This window comes from Pinus tabuliformis, chromosome J, assembly GCF_031772625.1.
Source record: "Pinus tabuliformis cultivar Carrire ecotype Pingquan chromosome J, CPIR1, whole genome shotgun sequence".
Taxonomy (NCBI): Eukaryota; Viridiplantae; Streptophyta; class Pinopsida; order Pinales; family Pinaceae; genus Pinus; species Pinus tabuliformis.
Window position 1 is genome coordinate 1,298,524,169 of NC_142295.1, and position 22,926 is coordinate 1,298,547,094.

Here is a 22,926-nt window from a genome sequence, read left to right on the forward strand (position 1 = left end):
ACAATGACCTAGTTACAAAGGTATTGCTATTGGCCTCAAATGAATGAAACAATTTCTAAGTACATCAAAGGTTGTGTCATGTGTTCAACAAGAAAACCAAGCAATATAAAGTTAGTTTTGTATATGCCACTTTCAATCCCTTCTAAACCATGGGACAATATATCTATTGATTTTGTAGGAGGACTTCCTATGTCTAGGGCATGATTATTTGTATGTTGTGGTTGATAGATTTAGCAAAATGAGTATTCTTGTTCCATGTAGAAAGCAAGTAACTGCTGAACAAACTATACATTCATTTTTCCAAAATGTATGGGTTCATTTTGGGTTGCCTACTTCTATCATTTCAAATTAGGACTCTCATTTCATGGCAGAGTTTTGGTCCACTTTTTGGAGACTCATGGACACTAAGTTAAAAAAGAGCACAACTTTTCATCCACAAACCTATGTGAAAACAGAGGTGGTGAACAGAACAATGGTACATCTTCTCAGAGGTTATTGTAGCAAACATCCTAAGTTATGGGATGAATCCTTACATTATGTCCAACATGCTTACAACTGGGCCTTTCATTATTTTATAGTTAGATCTACTTTTGAGACGTGTTTTGGGTACCTACCAAAATCACCAATGGATTTCATGTTTGGTGAAGAAGCTAAGGAGGATGGACATGGAGATGTCGACAAAGAAATCAAGTTCATTCAAAGAATCGAAACGATTCATGAAGCATTGCAAGATCAATTGGAGAAAGTTAGGCCAAGTGCAAACTGCGCCATGACAAACATCGAGTGGATCATCACTTCCAGGTTGGTGATCAAGTGTGGCTACACATCAATAAAGAGAGGATGAAAGGTGAAGGTAAAACTTTTAATATTGTTGAAAAGATTGGGCACAATGCATTCCGGTTAAATTTTCCTCCATACATGCACATATATTCAGTTGTAAATGTTGAAAATTTGAAGTTGTATGAACCTCCTGTTATCATGGTTCCGAAGGAAAATGATCAAATTCCAACTGTAGATGATTTTGCACCTGAATGTATGACTAAGTTACAGGAAGATACCATCTTGGATAGGAAGGTCTGCACGTCTAGGCATAGAGATGTTGAGTATCTTCGAGTGGGACCCAAAGGCATGAATCCAAGAAAATCAAGGAGGATGGAGAACGAAAGGGTGAGGGAGTTGTACCCTCACCTCATGTCTGCTTAAAACCAAAATTTTGGTGGTCCAAAAGCTTCCAGTGGAGAGGAATGGTCCAGTTGGATCCTTGAAAGGCTCAAATTTCAAAAGCCTCAAATGCTCATGAAACTAGCGCCAAGTCAAAGAGCTCGTTGCGTTGATTCCGACAGTATATTTGGTTTCGAAAATGACCTCCGTATGAATGAGAAAATGTGTTTTGGAGTTATTCTCAAATAGGTAAAAAATTGGGCCTTTGCAAGCCAAGTCGCAGTGTCTCAGTGTGACATGTGGCAGGTCAAAGTCAACACACAACAGTGAAAGGCTCAAACTTGCAAGTCGTAGTTTCTCAGTGTGACATGTGGCAGGTCAAAGTGTGACATGTGGCAGGTCGACATGTGGCAGGTCAAAGTCAACACACAACAGTCAAAGGCTCAAACTTGCAAGTCGCAGTTTCTCATGTCAGTGGCAGGTCGACATGTGGACATGTGGCAGGTCAATGTCAACACACAACAGTCAAAATGTGGCAGGTCAATGTCAACACACAACAGTCAAAAGCTCAAACTTGCAAGTCACAGTTTCTCAGTGTGACATGTGGCAGGTCAAAGTCAACACACAACAGTCAAAGGCTCAAAGTCAACACACAACAGTGAAAAGCTCAAACTTGCAAGTCACAGTGTCTCAGTGTGACATGTGGCAGGTCAAAAGCTCAAACTTGCAAGTCACAGTTTCTCAGTGTGACATGTGGCAGGTCAAAGTCAACACTTCTCAGTGTGACATGTGGCAGGTCAAAAGCTCAAACTTGCAAGTCACAGTTTCTCAGTGTGACATGTGGCAAGTCAAAGTCAACACACAACAGTCAAAAGCAAACCAAGCTTAGGTCAAACTACAAGGTCGGGGGTCGAACCCGTGACCTCCAAACAATTAATCCAAAACATTGCCATTGGCCCACGCCTTTCCTTTGTTAATAAATTGACGGATTTTTATATTTAAGTTTTATTGCGTTTGAATGTGGGGAAAAGGTTGGTGGAGCTTGCAAACTTGGCAGCCCCGCCAAACCCGTAGACAATGTTATCAACGCTACCAAAATAATTAGCGGGGTCTCCAAACCATGGCGCGGAGTCTCCACAAATGGCGTGGTCAACATATATTAAAATGTTGTTACAACCACCTGGGACGAGGCTTATCACCGCCAAATTAAGGTTCTGGTCATATGCCACAGGTTGAAGTTATATGACACTGCCGGTTATAACCACATCACCGTCGCTCTATTGCAGGAATTTGGTTATAACGCTTATTCCAAAGTTATCATGTCCACTGAACGCTGCCAATCAAATGCCAGCGTCGAGTTATAATGTGATGCCAAATATTTAATATATGGTTGCAACGTTTGCTAAATGTTTCCCAAAGTAATCCTGGGAGGTCCACGGGTTTGACCATGGGACTTGCCAGAAGCTTTATGAAAGGTATTACCAATACGCTAGTTCCTAAGGATTATATAGTTAGTTTCAGAACTTGATTTTATTGTGCCTGTAAATTCCCTTTTGGGCATATCTGGGTCAATATTGGGGCTTTTTGAGATCTGAGAGTTGCATTGGAGAGCTGAGACTGAGGTATATTAGTTGAAATTAGACATTGATGCCTGTGTGCATAGCCCATAATGGTGAAGTTTGATGTAAAGAGACTTATGAGCGTTTTTCATACAATAGAAATCCACTTGGAAGCAGACCTGGAGATGTAGTTCAGAGGGACGAATTCCGTTATCAAATATCTTGAGTTTGCTTCTTATTTTCTCTGATATTTATGCTTATGTTCAAATTCAAGTTTAAGTTTAAAGACACTTAAAAATCAATTTTCTCTCACTCATTCACACAAAAGAAACCAAAAGAAACCTTAATTAATGTTTGGTGAAATTGTGCAAATAGCCCATCTTGTATTTTCAAATCACATATATATAGCGTACAAATTAATAATATAATAACCATGGTAATATTATTAATTTTTAATACAAATTTCATAATGTAATTTTTGGTATGAAATTGAAATCATTTGTCTAATCCCCGTACATTCTATAGGTGTTCTAAGATATATCTAGAAAGGTTCTTTTTAAATTTTGGAATCACATTATCTAAATTTTGGGATCAATTACCCACGACTACTTATAGCGTTCATTTCCTTAAGCATATAGTGATATGAGTCTTCAATATATTTTGTTTGGCATGGAACTTTGGATTCTCTCGGTTCTTTGACAACTTCAAAAACATATTAATATTGCTACAATCTTTGTTGCGTCTCGCTTGAAATTTTAGAGTCTTTGATAGCGACATTAACTGTGACGTTAACTTCTTTGAGACATATGTTATGTTTTCTAATGGAAATAGATATTTGAGACATATGGCATGTTTACAGATATTATGATTTGTGTTTGAAAATAGAGTAGTGGGTTGTTTTTTATTTATCTATAAAATAATAGTTTTATTTAAAAATAATATTGTGATATCAATTTTTATTATTTTTAATAAATTTGGACGAAATTGTGATGTTGATCTTCATTTTTATTATCCAACTAAAATAATATGACACGATGTGGATCTTCATTATCATTAGCTAATTTGAAACGTCCAATGTTATTAGCCAACTTGAAACAATAATTGTGATGTTGAACTCCATCTCATTTTTTGCATCACAAAATTTGACAAGTTATAATACACCTTGATCGACAAATTGTTATCACACTTTGTTTGGTTAGTATGCTACCTTTTTGACAAGTTGGAATCACACAGTGTCCAACAAGTTGCAATCACACCTTGTCGAACAAGTTGCAATCACATCTTATGAATTTATATTAAATGTTTTGCATAACAATATCAACAAGTTATGATACAATGTGGACTTGTAAATACGAACCAAAAATCATTGTATCTTTGAAATATCTAAAATCTATATGATATTTATATAATACTCATAAATTGATTTATAATATTAATAATATGCAAATTATCAATATTTTAATTAAAAAAAAAATTCTTATATAAATTTCTTATCAGCTTTAAAATTATCAGTATTTTATTTACAAATAATAAATATTTCCAATAATAAAGTATATTGTTTAAAAATTATTTATATAAAAATCATAAATTCAAAACTCCATAAATCTGGTTAACAAAATAATAATAATATTTTACAATTATTTTTTAAATTAACTTTCAATCATATCCTTTAAATATTTTCAATATCTTACAAGAGAACATTTAGAAAAACTCTATGCAAAAATCTCTATGCAAAAATCTTCTCCATTCACAAATAAATCTCATATAAAGCTTTTCAACTCTATCCAAAATCTTTTGTTTTATCTCATATAAAACTTTTCAACTCTATCCAAAATATTTTGTTTTTTATAATTTTTATAATTTTAATTTTATACCTTTATTTATCTATTATATATATATATATATATATATTCTCTCATTTATATATTGAGCGGGTTTAATAGTTAAGAGCACATGTTTGCTCATAAGAGGTCACGGGTTCAAAATCAGAAGGGGTAGAGTATGTATGCCTTTATAGACTTAACAATGAAATCACTGCGTGGAAGTGGGTCCCTTGTCCCACAAACAAAAAAATCTCATACACCAACGTGGTGTTTGGCTTAACCATAACCTTAAAATTAAATAATAATTAAATTATATATATATATATATATATAATATTTTTTTTTAAATAATAAAATTTTAAATAAAATTTAATATTTAAAATAATTTAGATGGAATTACTCACTTACCCGCATATATACTTAATTTAAAAAGTAAAATCAAAATTAAAATTATAAATTACTCACTGACACAAATATCACTGGAAGGCCCTTCGGCCATTAACGTGATATAAATGAGATCCTTTTATTGGTGATATTCAATAATTCTATTTTCCAAATTCCATCTTTACCATCCCACTTACTTCCACAAAACCAGTTCTTTACTCAAGTTCACATCTCTACCCATCATGATGGTATACTAAGTGAGGATGTGCAAAACTTTATCAAACTTTAACATGACACTCCAAATCTATTCCATAGTAGAATGATGGTATACTAAGTGAGGATGTGCAAACTTTTTCTAAAAGCCTATCAACATATCTAGTTGTATTTTAGACTTACCTTTCTAAAGATTCTAAGTGTCTTGCCCATTTTTATGGCTTTTGTCTTATAATTTAAAATGCTTTATCTATTTTATCTATGAAGGTGATAAAATACTTTTATGGCAATGTGTTGTACCAATTGGTAAAATGTCGCTCACCGATAATATCCTAACGTATCAACTCTTCCAAATTTGTGATTTTAGCGTGAAATTTCAATGCTATATTTAGTATTATTTTTTATTTTTGTTTTGTTTGTTAGTATATTCGTGATGGGTAAAGCGAATTTATAAACAAAAAAAATTATGACTTATATGAATATTTAAACTATCAAAATTATTTGGAGATCATATTCAATTTGAGCCACACCAAATTGGAACCTTAGTTGCCTTATCAAACAAAATCCTTTTAAAATACAATTATACTAGCAAGATTTGATATCCATCTTTCATATTATAATTGTTTTTTTTTTAATGGAAAATGAATTTTATTAATAAAGATATATCATTGTTCTTTTTTTGTAAGGTAAAATTTTCTATTCCTAGAATTTAGAGATATACATCTAAAACGTTTGAAGGTTGTCCTAGTCTGCTACTAGAGAAACCAAACCAAAGATAGAACTTCAGTTTTAATAGTCAGCAAGTAGAACACTTACTGATAATTATCCAAAAAACATAAAGAACAATCTAATATGTTAGGCCTCTAGGGTCGTCCTTGTACTAAACAAAGTAAAACATAGAACTAGAATTTAAAAAAGAGGGCAACAAGGACATCATCTCTAGGACTATTAGAGTTCGATGCTTCCAATGGAAAGGGCTCATTTTTGCATGCTAGAGAGTAACCATGGTTTTTTTTGGTGGGGGAGCGAGGGAATGAGGGATGCCCTTGAGTGAGCCTTAATTCTCCAAGCCAGTATTCAATGGACCACATGTTTAGTTGTATTTCATCCACTATTAAGATAATCTCTTATTTAGACTCATTTATTTCAACAAAATCTTTAAATGTCAGTACATGTCAATGGTATACATAAACTGTTTGTAGCAGTCCTTAGCATGACCTGTGTCCAAGACCCAGTATGCCACCTTAGCTAATACTCCTCAATCAGTTAGGAAACAACGTTCATTAACAATTTCTTGTAGAAATTCCCACTGTAGATCAACAGATTATGTAATATAATAAAGCATAATACAAGACCTACTTCTACAACAGTTTGCAGAAGCTTAATCGAATTGAGCAAGATCAAGAGAAAACATACAACTGAGAATGAGAAATCAATCACACATAACATAGAAGAAATAACCCTGGGAAAGCCTCAGCCTAAAACCCCAATCTCTGTATTATCATACAAGTGGAAATCTTGTTCGCTCTCTCTGCGATCAAACAATATAGCTCACCGTCTGAATAGACATAGTATATGTCCTCCCCAATCCCTCCAAGCCTCCTATTTCCTTGCGCAGTTTTTCTTGGGGTCCAGTGAATCCACATGTGTGAATTGGCCTCATCACACTCACTAAACTTGAAGAAGTAACTACACAATCCTCAAGAAAAGAATTCCTTCTGCATGTAAGGAATATTCACAATGGAATATTCTAGCAACTAATAGTACACTACCCCTCCATCTGATCTCAACTGGGTCTCTTTCTGAACTAACACGCATGAGTTCTTTATGAGAGAATACTCAGTTATCTGAAGTGCAGTAGTTACATGCATGCAAGCATTAACTAACTGAACTTACATTAATTCAACAAACTGTTTGAATTAATCTAACTAGACTTGACTGAGTTAACTGAACCAGCTAATTACAACTCAATATTACAACTCATCAATATCTCTTTAACTCACGGATAAATTCCTCAATTAATGGATAAACTATTGCATGTCCCCACATAGACTTCATGTTTGATTTTCCTTAACTAATTAACTCAAGATGAATTAATTAATTATTTTACAAACAGCTGCTAAGATCAAATTCGAATTTTACTTCACTATTTTAGTTTAGGGACTAAAAAAATAGTAAGGTATCCCAAAATGCTATTTATAGAATGCTATTTTTAGCACTTCCATTTTTCATTCCTTATAGTTATGTTCAACACCGGATGAACTGCTATTTATAGCAGTGTCGTTTTTAGCATTTCTTGTTGCTATTTTTAACACTCCCTCTCAATAATAAAGGGATTATCAGTAACCCCAATCCTGTCTCTGTGGAACTCGAACTTGCATTTTGACAATGCCTTAGTCAAAATATCTGCATCTTGTTCCTCGGTCGAAACATACAACAACAACATGATCCTCTTGACCACATAGTCTCGAAGATGGTGATACTGGATATCAATGTGCTTGGACCTATCATGAAAAACTGGATTCTCAGAGAGTTTGATACAACTCTGGTTATCGCAGTAGATCACTGTAGGATCCATCCTCTAACCAAACAATCCCACTAGAATCTTTCGCATCCAAATAGCCTCACATGTAGCCTGACTAGCAGCCATGTATTCAAATTCTGCTTAGCTAAGTGTAACTGATCTTTTTTTCCTACTGTACCAGGAAACTGCAGCTAAACCAAGGTTGAAGATTCCTCCGGAAGTGCTCTTCCGGTCTGATGGACTCCTTACCTAATCCGCATCTGTGAAGCCCTGAAGCTTCACTCCCTTTGTCCGTTTGTACCACAATCCGAACTGAGATGTGCCTTTGAGGTATCTTAGCAGATGCTTCACTGCCTTCCAAATAGCTTGGTAGGCTGAACCATAGCTTGAATCAGTTGGTTCACTGCAAAGCATAATTCAGGTTGTGTGTTCACCAGATACATAAGTGAACCCACCAGCTGCCGATAAACAATAGCAACTACTACCTCACCTGAAGTAGCATCCTCCTTCCTCTAGTTCCCAGCTAGAGGAGTCTGCATGAGCTTGCACTTCTCCATGTGAAAGCGCCTGAATATCTCATTGGCTTACTTGCCTTGAGACACAAATACTTCACCATCTTTCTGCTACACCTCCATGCCTAGAAAGTAGTGCATAAGGCCCATGTCCTTCATCTCGAACTCTCTTGCAAGGTCCTCCTTGCAAGACTGTATCAGCTGATCATCACCTGTCAAAATCAGATCATCGACATAAAGAAAAATGATCAATGGTTTACCTTCTACCATGATGTGGTAAAGGTTCGCATTTGCTTCACTCTTGGTGAAGCCCAAACCGGTGAAATAGTTGTTGATCCTGGTGTACCAAGCATGGGGTGCTTGCTTCAGCCCATACAAATCCCTCTTGAGTCGGCACACATGTGACTCATGATCGAAGGTCTCGAAACCCTCTGGCTGCTCAATGTACACCTCCTCCTCAATCTTCCCATTGAGGAGTGATGTCTTCACATCCATCTAGTGGATCTTCTACCCCATCTAAGATGATAGTGCCAATATCGATCTAATCGATGAGTACCTTGCTACGGGAGCAAAAGTCTCATCGTAGTCAATCCCCTCAACCTGTGAGAAACCCCGGGCAACAAACCTTGCCTTATGTTTCTCAACACTGCCATCAGCTGCCTGCTTTACCTTGTAAAGCCATTTGGAACTCACCACTGACTTGCCCTTAGGTCCTGGGACAACATCCCACACACTGTTTTGAATGATAGATTTGTACTCTTCTACCATTTCATCAATGCAGACTGGTTGCTTCAATGCCTCCTCCAATGAAGAAGGTTTGGCATCTACACACTCCCCAACCAGGGCCATGTACCCAGTGTACCGCTCGGGCGACCTCCTCTATCTGTGCTGAGAAGATGGTTGTCCCACATTCCCCTGCGCATCCAGGATCAACCTGTTAGCTTCCCTTGAGCATTTCCACCCATCTTTGGAAGTATCGGCATGAGTGGATATCTCCACTCCCGGATCCTCTGCATGCGGCTGCTCCACATCAATATGAGGCTCCTCCTCCTTAGGAACTGAAGGTTCCTCCTCTGCATGCAACTTGAGCTCCCTCTCAAGTGACACTTACATGGATTTCTGCTCATCGAACTTCAGATCCCTGCATACCACAATCCTCTGAGTGGAAGGCAGGTACACCCAGTTGTTGTGGGGTGTATCCGTGTACCCCACAAGTATTCCCAACTCAACTGTTGGGTCTAGCTTCTTCCTGGCATCTTTGGTCACATGACAGTAAACTGATGATCTAAAGATTCATAAGTGACTTACATCAGGTTTCTTCCTAGAATAGGCCTCCATAGGTGTCTTCATTCCCAGTATATGGTGCGGGCTTCTGTTATGCAAGTATACTATTGTATTGCATGCCTCAGCCCACAAATGCAGTGGTAGGATTTGGTCATGCAACATTGCTCGAGTTGCTCCCACAATCGATCTGTTCTTCCTTTCGGCCACCCCATTCTGTTGTGGGTTATGGGGTGCTGTTAGTTCCCGTTTAATTCCTTTTGCAGCGCAAAAGTTTTTAAACTGTTGGGAGACATACTCTCCACGATTGTCGCTATGCAAGGCTTTTATTTTCTTTCCAGATTCTTTCTCTGCCAAGTATTTAAACTCACAAAACCTCAAGAAGGTCTGATCCTTCTTTTGCATAAAGTAGATCTAGCATCTACGAGAAAAATCATCAATAAAAATAACATAGTACCTTTGTTTAGCGGTGGAGGCTGTAGAGAAAGGTACACAAACATCTGAGTGAACTCACTCTAGGATTGCTCCAGATCTACTGTCTTGATCCGGAAGGGAAGATTTCACATACTTACCCAAGGTACAACCTTTGCATGTAGTCGTCTGCTCAAGTTTTCCCTTTGGTAATCCAGTAGAAATTTGCTGCATGATCTTTTGGGCTCCATAGTGCAAGTAGACCAGTCTTCTATGCCATAGCTCGCCAACATCTTGGCTCTGCACCATCTCAGCTTTGGAACTCAAAGTAGCACAATCGTCTACCTTGAGCTTGTAGAGATTCTTAACTTGAATCCCTATTCGCTTTGTCTATCCATTACGATATGCCTTAGGAATACCTTTCCTTTACTAAACACTACATCATAGCCTTTATCTTCTAGCATAGTGACAGACACAAGATTCTTCTTTAGACTTGATACATACTTTACATCATTCAGGGTGAAGGGAGCTCCATGCTCCCTCTGAAACACAATTGTACCTTCACCTGAAACACAGTACTTTCCATCATTGCCCATCTCGATCCGCATTTGGAGATCCTTCTCCTCCAAGGTACTGAAAAGATTCTTGTCACCTGACATGTGGAATGAAGCTCCATTGTACAGGTACCACACACATCCCACCATGGATGAAACCATGCATGCAATCAGTGAGAAATCCAGCTCAAACTGTGAGGCCAGTGCCTCACCATTAGATCCCTTCAAGGAACCCTTATTAGGTTTCTTCTGTGGACAATTCGTAGCATGATGGCCCACTTCATGACAATGAAAGCATCGCACTTTCGATTTGTCAATCTTATTCCCACCATGGGAAGAATCGGATTTGGAATGGGACTCCTTCCCTTTCCCTTTCCTCACCTTACTCGCTAAGGCTAGATTTTCCTCATCATATTGCTTCAATGAGGATCCATCTCTGGTGCTTCTTCTTATTTCCTTCTTCTCAATATACAGATATCATTGCCCTGATGATGGACTCACCTAGCTAGTCCGAAACGTTGGTTTCATAAATTGCTCACAGGTTTTTCCATTAGCATAAAAAAAAATTCCGACTAAAGTCGTTCCTAATTTGGAAGTTTTTCTCTTCCATTAACCGAGTCTTGGTAGCTATGCCAACTGTTAGGAAGATGGAGGAGTGCAAGTCTCACCATGTCATCATCAACGGTCATGATCCCTACACTTCCAAGCTCATCCCTGTAGGTGGTGAGCTTGTTTAGATATGTAGAGATCGTGTCGCCCTTTTCAAACTTGATCTTACGAAGCTTGTCTTTCAGCGCCAACTTCCTCTAACCGCTGTTGTTCTGATATAAATATTTCAATGTTTTCCACATCGAAAATGGTGTCTCCTTCCCATGGAGGCTCGAGACAATGTGGTCTCAAACTCCCTCTAGGAGGATTCTCCTTGCTTTAGCCACACATATCTTCCATTTTGCTAGTTGAGTAGCATCAGTCAGCTTGGGGACTTCTTGATCAATGAAGTCCTTTAGACCGTTTTCCTCTAATATTGCCTCCATGTGATCCTTCTAGGTTATATAATTCGCACTGCCATCAAGGGCATACTCTAGTCTTAAACCACTGAACGCCATTGGTGAAATTGAGATGTGATAAGAATTCGATTTCTATATTCAAGAACCACAAACTTCGAACTTCTCCTTCTTGTATACTGTTCTTCGCCTTGATCACCTTTGCTCTGATACCATGTAGAAATTCCCATTGTAGATCAACAGATTATGTAATATACTAAAACACAATACAAGATCTACTTCTACAACACTTTGTAGAAGCTTAATCGAATTGAGCAAGATCAAGAGAACACATATAACTGAGAATGAGAAATCAATTACACATAACACAGAAGAAATAGCCCGGGGAAAGCCTCAGCCTAAAACCCCAATCTGTATATTATCATACAAGTGGAAATCTTGTTCAAGTTACAAAAAGAATCAGCTCTCAAGCTATCTTGCTCTCTCTACAATCAAATAATACAGCTCACAGACTGAATAGACATAGTATATGTCATCCTCAAGCCCTCCAAGCCTCCTGTTTCCTTGCGTAGTTTTTCTTGGGGTCCAGTGAAGCCGCATGTGTGAATTGGCCTCATCACACTCACTAAACCTGAAGAAGTAATTGCGCAATCCTCAAGGAAAGAATTCCTTCTGCATGCAAGGAATATTCACAATGGAATATTCTAGCAACTGATATTACACTACCCCTCCATCTGATCTCAACTAGGTCTCTATATGAACTGACATGCATGAGTTATTTATGAGAGAATACTTAGTTATCTGAAGTGCAGTAGTGTTGGATTATATGGGCCAGACCCAGGTTCGGAAGAGTTATTTAGCCAAACAAATCCCACAGCTACCAGCCCTTTCGGCAACAACCCGTGGAGCGCGGACTGAGGTCTCACCCAAGGTAGCAGGGGAGGGTGCTGGAACCAGGTTTCCACACCCTAGGGATGTCTAGATATGGTCTGGAGGTTTCGCGCACTGGTCTACAGCTCCGCGCTGCTCGGTATTCGCACAGATCCAGATTGATTATATCTTTCTTATTAGTGCGCTATTCTACTGGAGGATGCAGTTATAAATCAGATCTGTTCAACAGGGTCTTTAAGCAAACATTTAACCAACACAACCGATTCACGCATTTAAAATGAACCCAGATTTACATACATTTATACAATAAGCTGATTAATTAAACAGATATTATGAAAGTCAAATTCGTGATAGCTCAGAAGGAACACAGAATTTTCAGAAGAAACTTATCTTTATTTCCACTTATCCTCAATACATCTAGATCCGCCCTGCGCACTCAGCTGTAGGGGTCCGCGCACACAGCTGCGGACTTTCCAGGCCTCTGCACACATAGCTGCAGAGCCTCTATCTACTACCCCAACCCTCGACTTAGACTTACAGACACTTCATACTATCTTCTTCGAAAACCCATTACATTTCATATTCAAGATTAACCATCCAAACTTAGCTTTTTCTACCCATAGAGCCTCGCTCTATTTATACCCTTCCTTGGCCCGCGACCCCTGCGTGGGCCGAATCTATTTATGTTGGGTGTGGAGCCTGATTATCTTCTGTATTCAAAGGTTTCAGTCGAATTATAACCCAAGAAGACTGTACACCCCTCCATGCAGGGGGGTGCGGAGACCAGCGGTCCCCCGGCGGGGGTTCAGGGGCAGCACCCCCGAAGCTAAAAATAGATGTACAATTGCCTTGTAAAAGTCTAGTAATTTCTAGTCAATCTGGGCCATTCATTAGGCAGATGATCTGATGGTATAAGTTATGTTTAATTTAGGGTTTTTTGCCTTAGAAGGCAACCCCTCACTATATATGAGGAAATTGTATTGCGTCTATGCATATCTGTATTCTGAGTGAGGAAGAGAGAGGAGATTGAGAGAAAACAGGGTGTTACAATGGATCTACTGTAGGTTGTATCTCTTTAGTTTTCTGGATAATATAAAAGGAAGGATTGGTTGTTTCTCCATGGTTGTGTCTCTCTTGTTTTATGCGTTTTCTGTGTTTATATTTCTACAATATTTTATGTGTTCCATTGCTCCATAATATATAATTTTCTAACAATTGGTATCAGAGTCGAAGGTCTATTTGGCTGATAAACTCGCAGGAGAGAAGGGTTCCTGGTTCGACTGGGAGCAATGGCGGAAGATGGTAGGTTTAGGGTCGAAAAATTCAACGACCAAAACTACCAGCTGTGGAAGATGCAGATGGAAGATTATATGTATCAAAGAGATCTGTACCTACCATTGAACAGAAAGACAAAGAAGCCGATGAGTATGACAGACACAGAATGGGATATTCTGGACAGAAAGGCACTTGGAACAATATGGCTGTGCCTAGCGGCTTCGGTAGCGTTTAATATTTCAAAGGAAATGAAAACACAGGGTTTAATGTCGGCATTGGCCAAAATGTATGAAAAACCATCGGCCTCAAATAAGGTATTTCTTATGAAGCGTTTATTTAATATGAAGATGTCAGAAGGTGGATCTATTGCAGATCATTTAAATGATTTTAATACAGTTACAAGTCAGTTAAGTTCTGTAGGGGTAAATTTTTATGATGAAGTTAGGGCTCTGTTATTTCTGTGCTCATTGCCAGAAAGTTGGAATGGTTTAGTTATGGCCGTTAGCAACTCTATCTCTAGATCTAGTACTTTAAAGTTTGATGATGTTGTTGGTGCAATCCTTACTGAGGAAATGTGATGGAAAAGCTCTGGTGAGACATTAGGTAATGCTTTGACTACAGAGACTAGGGGAAGAAAAATGGAAAGAGGAAAGAGTCCAGGATATCGCAGTAAGTCAAGAAAAGGCAGATCCAAGTCTAGATCGGGGATAGTGTGCTAGAAATGCAAGAAGAAAGGACACCTGAAGAAAGACTGCAAGTCTAGGAAGGGAAAAGAAGGAGATGGGCAGCAAGAAACTAATCATGAAGCGAATGTAATAGGTGATGTGTTGCAAGATGCTTTGATTCTTTCATTAGAAAATATTATTGATGCCTAGGTGATAGATTCAGGGGCCTCGTTCCATGCCACACCTGATAAGAAACAATTTCATGATTATGTTCAAGGAGATTTTGGACAAGTTCGATTGGGTGATGATAAACCCTGTAAAATCATTGGAATGGGTACAATTTTCATAAAATAGAAAAACGGAAATTAGTGGCTATTGAAGAAGGTAAGGCATGTTCCAGATCTGAAGAAAAATATGATTTCAACAGGGCAGTTGGGAGGTGAAGGTTGCGTAATTACTTTCACAGATAAAACCTAGAAGGTCACTAAAGGATCCCTGGTAATAGTGAAAGGAGAAAAGGTTGGTACATTGTATTTATGCAATGGTATTTCTAATTTTGTTAATGCTTTAACCTCTACAGGAGAAGATACAACATTGTGGCATCATAGGTTCAGGCACATGAGTGAGAAGGGGATGCAAATTCTTCACTCAATAACTTTGTTACGAGGTTTGAATCATGTTGATTTATAATTCTGTGAGAATTGTGTTTATGGAAAATAGAAGAGAGTCAGATTCCTTAGAGTTGGGAAAGAAAAGAAGAGTGAAAAATTAGAGCTTGTGCATACAGATGTATGGGGACCTGCTCAGGTATCATCTCTTGGTGGCTCTCATTATTATGTTAATTTTATTGATGATGCAACCAGAAAAACTTGGATTTATTGTATTCGAAATAAATCTGATGTGTTTGATACTTTTAAGAAATGGAAAGCTTTGGTTGAAAATGAGACAGGGAAAAGGTTGAAGTGTCTCAGATCAGATAATGGAGGTGAATATTGCAGCAAAGAGTTTGATAGGTATTGTTCAGAGAATGGAAGTCGCAGAGAGAAGACAGTTCCAGGAACACCAGAAGAAAATGGTGTGTCAAAAAGGATGAACAGGACAATCATGGAACGTGCAAGGTGCATGAGATTGCATGCAGGATTGCCTTTACAATTTTGGGCAGATGTTGTAGATACTGTTGTTTATCTAATAAACAGAGGGCCTTCAAGTTCCTTGGATGGTGGTATTCCAGGGGAGGCATGGACAGGTAAAAAGGTAAACTACTCACTTTTAAAGACTCTTGGTTGTGAAGCCTTTGTCCACATTAACAAAGAAAATAGAACAAAGCTTGAGGAAAAATCAAAGAAATGTACCTTTATTGGATATGGTGTTAATGATTTTGGTTATTGCTTATATGATTATGAAAATCACAAAACCATTAGGAGCAGAGATGTAATATTCAATGAAAAGGCCTTGTATAAGAATCAGTTGCAGGAAAAGAAACAAGAAAAAGAAAACAGAGAATACACAGTGCTTAATGATATCATAGGAAAAGTGATGGTGCTTGAAAATCATAATAATCAACAGCCAAAACAACAACCACAACAGCAACAAGCACTTCAAACACCTGAAAGTGGTGTTAGAAGATCTACCAGGATAAGTAGACCCCTTGAACGATACTCTCCTTCATTATATTATGTATTGTTGACTGATTCTTGTGAACCAGAATGTTATGAAGAAGCAGTGCAGGTAGAAACCAAGAAGAAGTGGGACCAAGCCATGAAAGAAGAGATGGAATCCTTAGCACATAACCGGACTTGGGACTTAGTCAGGTTGCCTGCAGGTAAAATAGCATTGCAGAATAAATGGGTTTATAGGCTGAAGGAAGAAGATGGAGGAAAATAGAGGTACAAAGCTAGACTTGTGGTGAAGGGCTTTGCACAAAAGAAAGGTATTGATTTTGATGAAATATTTTCTCCTGTTGTTAAAATGACTTCAATCAAAACTATTTTAAGTCTAGTAGCAGCTGAAGATTTGCATCCTGAGCAGTTAGATGTAAAGACAACCTTTCTCCATGGGGATTTGGAGGAAGAGATATATATGCAGCAGCCACAAGGATATGAGGTAAAAGGGAAGGAGAAACTAGTGTGCAGGTTGAAGAAGAGCTTTTATGGCTTAAAACAGGCTCCAAGGTGGTGGTATCTAAAATTTGATAGGTTTATTTTTGAACAAGGTTATACTAGATGTCACTCTGATCATTGTGCTTATCTCAAAAGGCAAAATGATGGAAGCTATATTATATTGTTATTGTATGTAGATGACATGCTTGTTGTAGGTTCTAACATGCAGGAAATAAATTTGCTCAAAAGGAAATTGGAAAACTCATTTTCAATGAAGGATTTGGGTGCTGCAAAACAAATCCTTGGTATGAGAATAACTAGAGACAGGAAGAATCACAAATTAACATTGTCTAAAAGTGAGTACATAGAAAAGGTGTTGAAAAGGTTTAATATGAAAAATGCAAAACCAATTAGTATACCTTTGGCTGGCCATTTCAAATTAAGTAAGGAGGCGTGTCCTAAGACTCAGGAAGAAATGGCTCATATGTCTAAAGTTCCATATGCTTTAGCAGTTGGAAGCTTAATGTATGCAATGGTCTGCACAAGGCTTGATATTGCACATGCAGTGGGAGTTGTAAGCAGGTACATGAACAATCCAGGAAAAGAACATTGGATAGCAGTGAAGTGGATTCTCAGGTATTTGAGAGGTACCACAAATCAAGAATTATGCTTTGGTGGTTCAAACATTGCTCTACAAGGATATGTTGATGTAGATATGGCAGGTGATAGAGATAACAGGAGGAGCACAATAGGGTATGTGTTTATTGTAGGTGGAACAATTGTCAGTTGGGTTTCAAAAATCCAAAGTGTTGTTGCACTTTCAACAATAGAAGTAGAGTATGTTGCTGCTATAGAGGATAGTAAATAAATGATTTAGTTACAAAGGTTTCTGGATGAATTGGGCAAGAAGCAGGAGTTCGGTAGGTTATACAGTGACAACCAGAGTGCCATACATCTTGCAAAGAACTCTGCATTTCATTTCAAGACTAAACATATACAACTCAAGTACCATTTCATACGGTCAGCATTGGAAGATGGACAATTGAAGCTGGAAAAGATACACACTAGCCAGAATCCTGTAGATATGTTAAAAAAAGTTGTAACCAAGGAGAAACTGAGAATCTACTTAGTTTCAATTGGTCTTCAAGTATGATGAAGAATATGAGAAACAGCCAGGTCCAAAGTGGAGTTATTGTCTAGCAAATGAAGTAGTAGTGGAATTGCTATAATCAGTCTCCAAGTGGGAGATTGTTGGGTGTGGAGCCTGATTATCTTCTGTATTCAAAGGTTTCAACCAGATGTATACCCTAGGAAGACTGTACACCCCTCCACGCGAGGGTGACTTGTCCTCCCCACGAGGGTCCGAGGACCAGCGGTCCCCTGGCCGGGGTTTGGGGGCAGCGCCCCCGAAGCTAAAAATAAATTTAAAATTGCCTTGTAAAAGTCTAGTAATTTCTAGTCAATCTGGGCTGTTCATTAGGCAGATGATTTGACAGTAGAAGTTATGTTTAATTTAGGGTTTTTTGCCCTAGAAGGCAACCCATCACTATATATGAGGGAATTGTATTGCATCTATGCATATCTGTATTCTGAGTGAGAAAGAGAGAGGAGATTGAGAGCAAAGAGGGTGTTATAGCAGATCTGCTGTAGGTTGTATCTCTTCAGTTTGCTGGATAATATAAAAGGAAGGACTGGTTGTTTCTCCATGGACGTAGCCCAAACCAGGTGAACCACATATATCTGTGTCTCTCTTGTTTTATGCGTTTTCTTGGTTTATATTTCTGCAATATTTTATGTGTTCCATTGCTCCCTAATATATAATTTTCTAACAATTTACATTTCTTTACATTATTTTCCAAGCAGACTACCCTTTGACTCAACCTATTATAATTTGTGCTCTACGCTTTCATCAGAGTCCTTCCCCTATCTTTACCCAAAACTTCGGGCTTCGAAACCCCTAACTGTTGTGCAGGGCTTCCGCTACCTAATAGTCCCCCAACACAATCATCATGACTCGTCCCGAGTCACTCGGCTGGTGCAGTAATCTTCTCGCGTAGGGTGGTTAGCAGTGTTTGTGCTTCGCTTGTACCAACAAAAAATTCTTTCGTCATCCATTGCCTCATTTCCACGTGTGTGGCCGTCAACTCAGTCTCAGGTGGCGCTGTCTCAATGGTGGCATACTCGCTTTGCATATGAACTACCCTGCACTCTATGGTGGTAGAAACTGCAAATGCCTTGCCTAGCCATGGCTAGAGACAAGCTTTAATCACGGTTGTTTTCTGCCAGGCTGCGTTAGCTTGGATCATTAGGTCTTGAGCCTCCCTTATCTTAGCCAAGTGCTGCATAATAACGACAGTCGACACGGTTCCTTTGATCATATCATAGGCTTCCTGAAGCTCCCGCACTTTGGTTTCCAGTTGCTGAAGGGTTGGATCCTCTTGAAGGGTCGTGAGCGTGATAATTGACTGCATGAATAGGTCTGTACATTCCTTCAGTGTCCTGGTAAGCATTTCGCAGGTGATAGTGATGATGTTCTTGCGCTGTTTAATGATCTCAGGGGGTGTCGCCGGCTGAGTCTACAACTTTAACTCTGCAATATGCACACTAAGCTCCCATTGGATCCACACAGCCTCCTCCTTCGCGTTACGGAACCCAGTAGCCAGCTTCTGAATTTGGGTCTCAATAGGGAGATCAGCCCTAATCTCCAGCTCAAGGGCACTTGAGCAAGCTTCCACGACAATCTACTGCACTTGATGGTTCTGTGTGACGGCTTCGTCCCATTGGAGGCACAACTGTTCGAGATTTATTTTCTGCTCCTAGAGTATTTGTTTGGTACAACCTTCCTGGGTGCGAAGCTCTATCGTGGCGTTGTCCTGGAGCTGTTGCAAGCTTTCACACAGTAAAGCGGCTATGTTTAGTCCCAGTCCTGTAAGCCGTCCCAACACAACTCTGTCCTCTACATTGTCGATGATCAACGTGCCTGCTGGAATTGCAACAGAATAGGTGACTTGGGTCTTCAGTAATGGTTCTGTAGCTGACATACTGGAACCCCTTGTAGCAATGCTTTCACTTGTTGGTGCGACGCAGATTCCTAGCATCTGTAGCTGCGTACAGAGCTCCCCCAACACAATCTGCTGCTCGGACATGGCTTCGTCAACTGCATCACGTGTGGCATCACGAATGGCATTTTTGATGTCATTCAGGTCACCCTCAGTTAGGGTGGTCACTTCGCTGTCTGTCTTAGATGCCTTCGCCTGCTGAGTGGTTTCCTTCTGATTGCCTTTGTTCTTTGTCGATGTCTCCCCGCCTGGTTGTGTCTTGCCTACCGCTGCGAGTGCTGCCTCCCGAGCTGCTTTAACTTGCGTGGCAAACTGTGCATTCTGCTTTTGTTGTGCAACACGCTTGGCTTCCTCCTTTTGTTTCCGAATGGTGGCCTCGTCACACTCTACTGCCAAGGGTCCACGCCAGGCCGCTGGCCAAGTATCCACAATCCCGTCAATAACGTCATTAATGGCAATAAACCAGAGTGAGGTCCATGCCTGGGTCGGGTCCTTTTGTGCCCTGATGTAGACATGATGCATGTCTACTTTAAATTCGGCAATGTGCTTCATGCTTTCATAGATCTCGTCAGTCAAGTGGGGTAACTTGTTAATCCACTGACGCATAGTCACGTCCATCAATACCCAAAAGATTTTGATATTACGAATTCGTCCTGCGTCCCTTGTCACCCAAACGGAAGCATATCAAGCAGCTTTAGGCCATTCCGGATCTAAGATTAGAAACTGGCTTTCCTCAGGTAAGTCAGTGGCGACTAGCATGATGGACAGGAGCAGCCATGCATAATGGAATGTCTTGCCCTCCTCCTGCACGTCGCGGCAATTGGTTTGAAACTCTTCATAAAGGAATTGTGACCAATTGAACTATACGCTGGCTGCGCATTCCTCAACAAGGGCAATAATTACGGCAGGGACCTCAGTGCCACAACATTTCCTCATGACTTTCCCTGCCAACAACTAAGTGGCAATGCAGACTGTGTTGTTTGAGATGTTGTCAATGATGTACCCTCGCTATCCCTTGGTGAGCTAATACTTCTTTTTCAGTCGCTCTATCATCACGACATAGTTACTTTTATTAGCAATCTCCCAAGGGTCTCTTCCATCGTAGGGAAGGTGTGAACCCGATGAACAAGTTCGCTGTGATACTGACAGGTTTACCAACCCATAATATGTCTTCATGAACTAAATAGAGCAATTTCTTTATGACCAACATGGTGATAGGGGGCTGGAGAAAGTGAGGAATCGATAAGAGATAGAGCAATCTAGCTTTGTCCACCTCTTATAGCCACTCCTTTGGTTGTAGGGTTGTTACCGTCCCTTCTACCTTTTGGTCCATTAGTTCGTCTGTCGCGAGGTGGGGAAATTTTACTATATCTGCAAGGTCCCAATCTTCGAACTTTATCGTTGCAACACGGCCAACCACCGAGTTTTCCACTAGAACAGCTTTTGGTAGCAAGGGGGTAATGATTACAAACTTGACTTCATCTAGATCTGTAGGTACCTTGGCCTTCCCTTTGCTTGGAAGCACATAGTTGGGTCACCATACTGGCTGTATAGGATCTTCTTCAGGGAGGGTTTCTTCGACATATTTGGGAGGACCCTCATCTTCTTCCTTGCTTTCAACGATAATAGTTTTAGCCTTCTCCTCCATTGTGAATTTTCTACATTGCAGGTGCTAGGGCGACCTTCTTACTCGGTCTGGGCTCTGGGGATCCTTCTTGGTCCGCGGTGTCCGGGGAGATTTGGGGAGCTCGGTGGTCTGTGGCGTGGCTATCTGTGGTTTGTCTGTAGTAGAATTTTGCACCTTTCTGGATTGTGTCTTGGTAATACTTGGTCCATTCCTGAAACCATAGACTATTTTTGAATTGCTCATCACTCATCATGATGTTGACGCAGGGCGGTTTTCTTGTGGAGCAGTAAGATTTGGTGGTGTGAACCCGACTCTGATTATATATGGTTCGACATTCAAAATTGGTTGCTTGCCCTTGCGGTAGCTCATAAATGCAATTTTGGCAGTTATTCTTTTGCCTCAATTGCCTGTTGCTGGCTCCATAGTGCTTTAAATGGGTCATCATATCATGAACAGTACCTACAACGGTCGCTTTCCATCTTTCTTTCGCAGCAGCAAATCCCCAGGGACGCAGGTGCGGTTTTTGTATGTAAGCGTGATTCTGTCACGCAACTTCATAGCAGCCTGGTTTATCGTCTCACGCTCAGTTCTAACTACATGGGGCACTGGGACTGGGCCTCGTACAGATAATCAGGTGGGCGAACCCCTAGTGCGGGTCTTCCATTTCTCAACTAGCCCAGGTCGTGAGCACCCTATATGTTCCCTCGATTCTACTACTGAAGTATGGTGTGCGCATCCCTGTTCTCTTGGGTGCAGTCACAACCACACTAGCGGGGTCAATGCTTGTAGCAGGGTAGGAGAGCTAGCTACATTAGTTTCCTTTGGTAATTCCTTTCCGTAATCCAGGTAGGCAACTTCTAACTACAATTCCTTTCCTTGTTTACCTTCATGCTTTATGCGCGGAGTAGAGCCCCGGTTTCTTCTAACTTATCAAGTCATAGTTTTCCCTGTAGAATGGTTGCCCAAAGCTGCTGAACTCTGTCGTAGACATCATCGCCAGTGGAGTGAGCTGCACCTATAGTGGTTGGTTGGGCCGTAGAGATATGGTCCCCCCAACTTTGTGACCCTATGTTCCGCGCAGGTCCAATTGAGTTATCAGTCGTCCAATGTGCACCCGTATCTTTCGAACTACTGCTTTATGCCATCGTGGCCACCGTGCACATCCTCTAATCTGGACTTGAAACTGCTGCCTATATCCCAGCTTCTGCGGCTCCTCTCCAAGTGCGCGCAACCTGTCTTTCGGCACACTGGGCTGCCCCTGTATTACACATAATGTGCCAGGCAGGACGAGCTGCGCTTCAGCTGTTGTGCCACTTTCCTCTGGGCGTGGTCTTTCTTCTGTCGTTACGCACCGTACTGACCGAGTCACCATATTATAGTTGAGTGTCGTAACTTCCTACAATCGATTCTGCCATCACTCTGCCTCCTCCTCAGAGTCCATGGTGCAGATGCTATCGTGTTCCCACGAGGTTCTTCTATTATCGGCGGAATGCATCCGATCTTGGTCTTGCACTGTTATCTGATAAATGCAATCCAGTTCGTCGTCACTTTCCTCGTCGCATACGGGTTCGGTGTAGCGTTCCCCTTCCACTGGGTCCAATGGAACTACTACTCGTAGTGACTTCTTTTCGAAGGTCATCTTGTGTCTTTTTAAGTTAATGATCCCTTTCATGTCTGTGGCCCAATCAATCTCGAGTAGTGCAGGGTAAGGATTATTGTCATCAACAATCTCTATGACTTCGAAATCGGTCTGGGTACTTACACCATCGATATCCACCGTCACTCCTTGCAATCGACCCATTGGTAAGATCTTTTGTTGGTTGGCCATTCGTAATTGAATCGAGGACCATTGCAGTGTGGGCTTGACCATACGCTCCCAGGTTT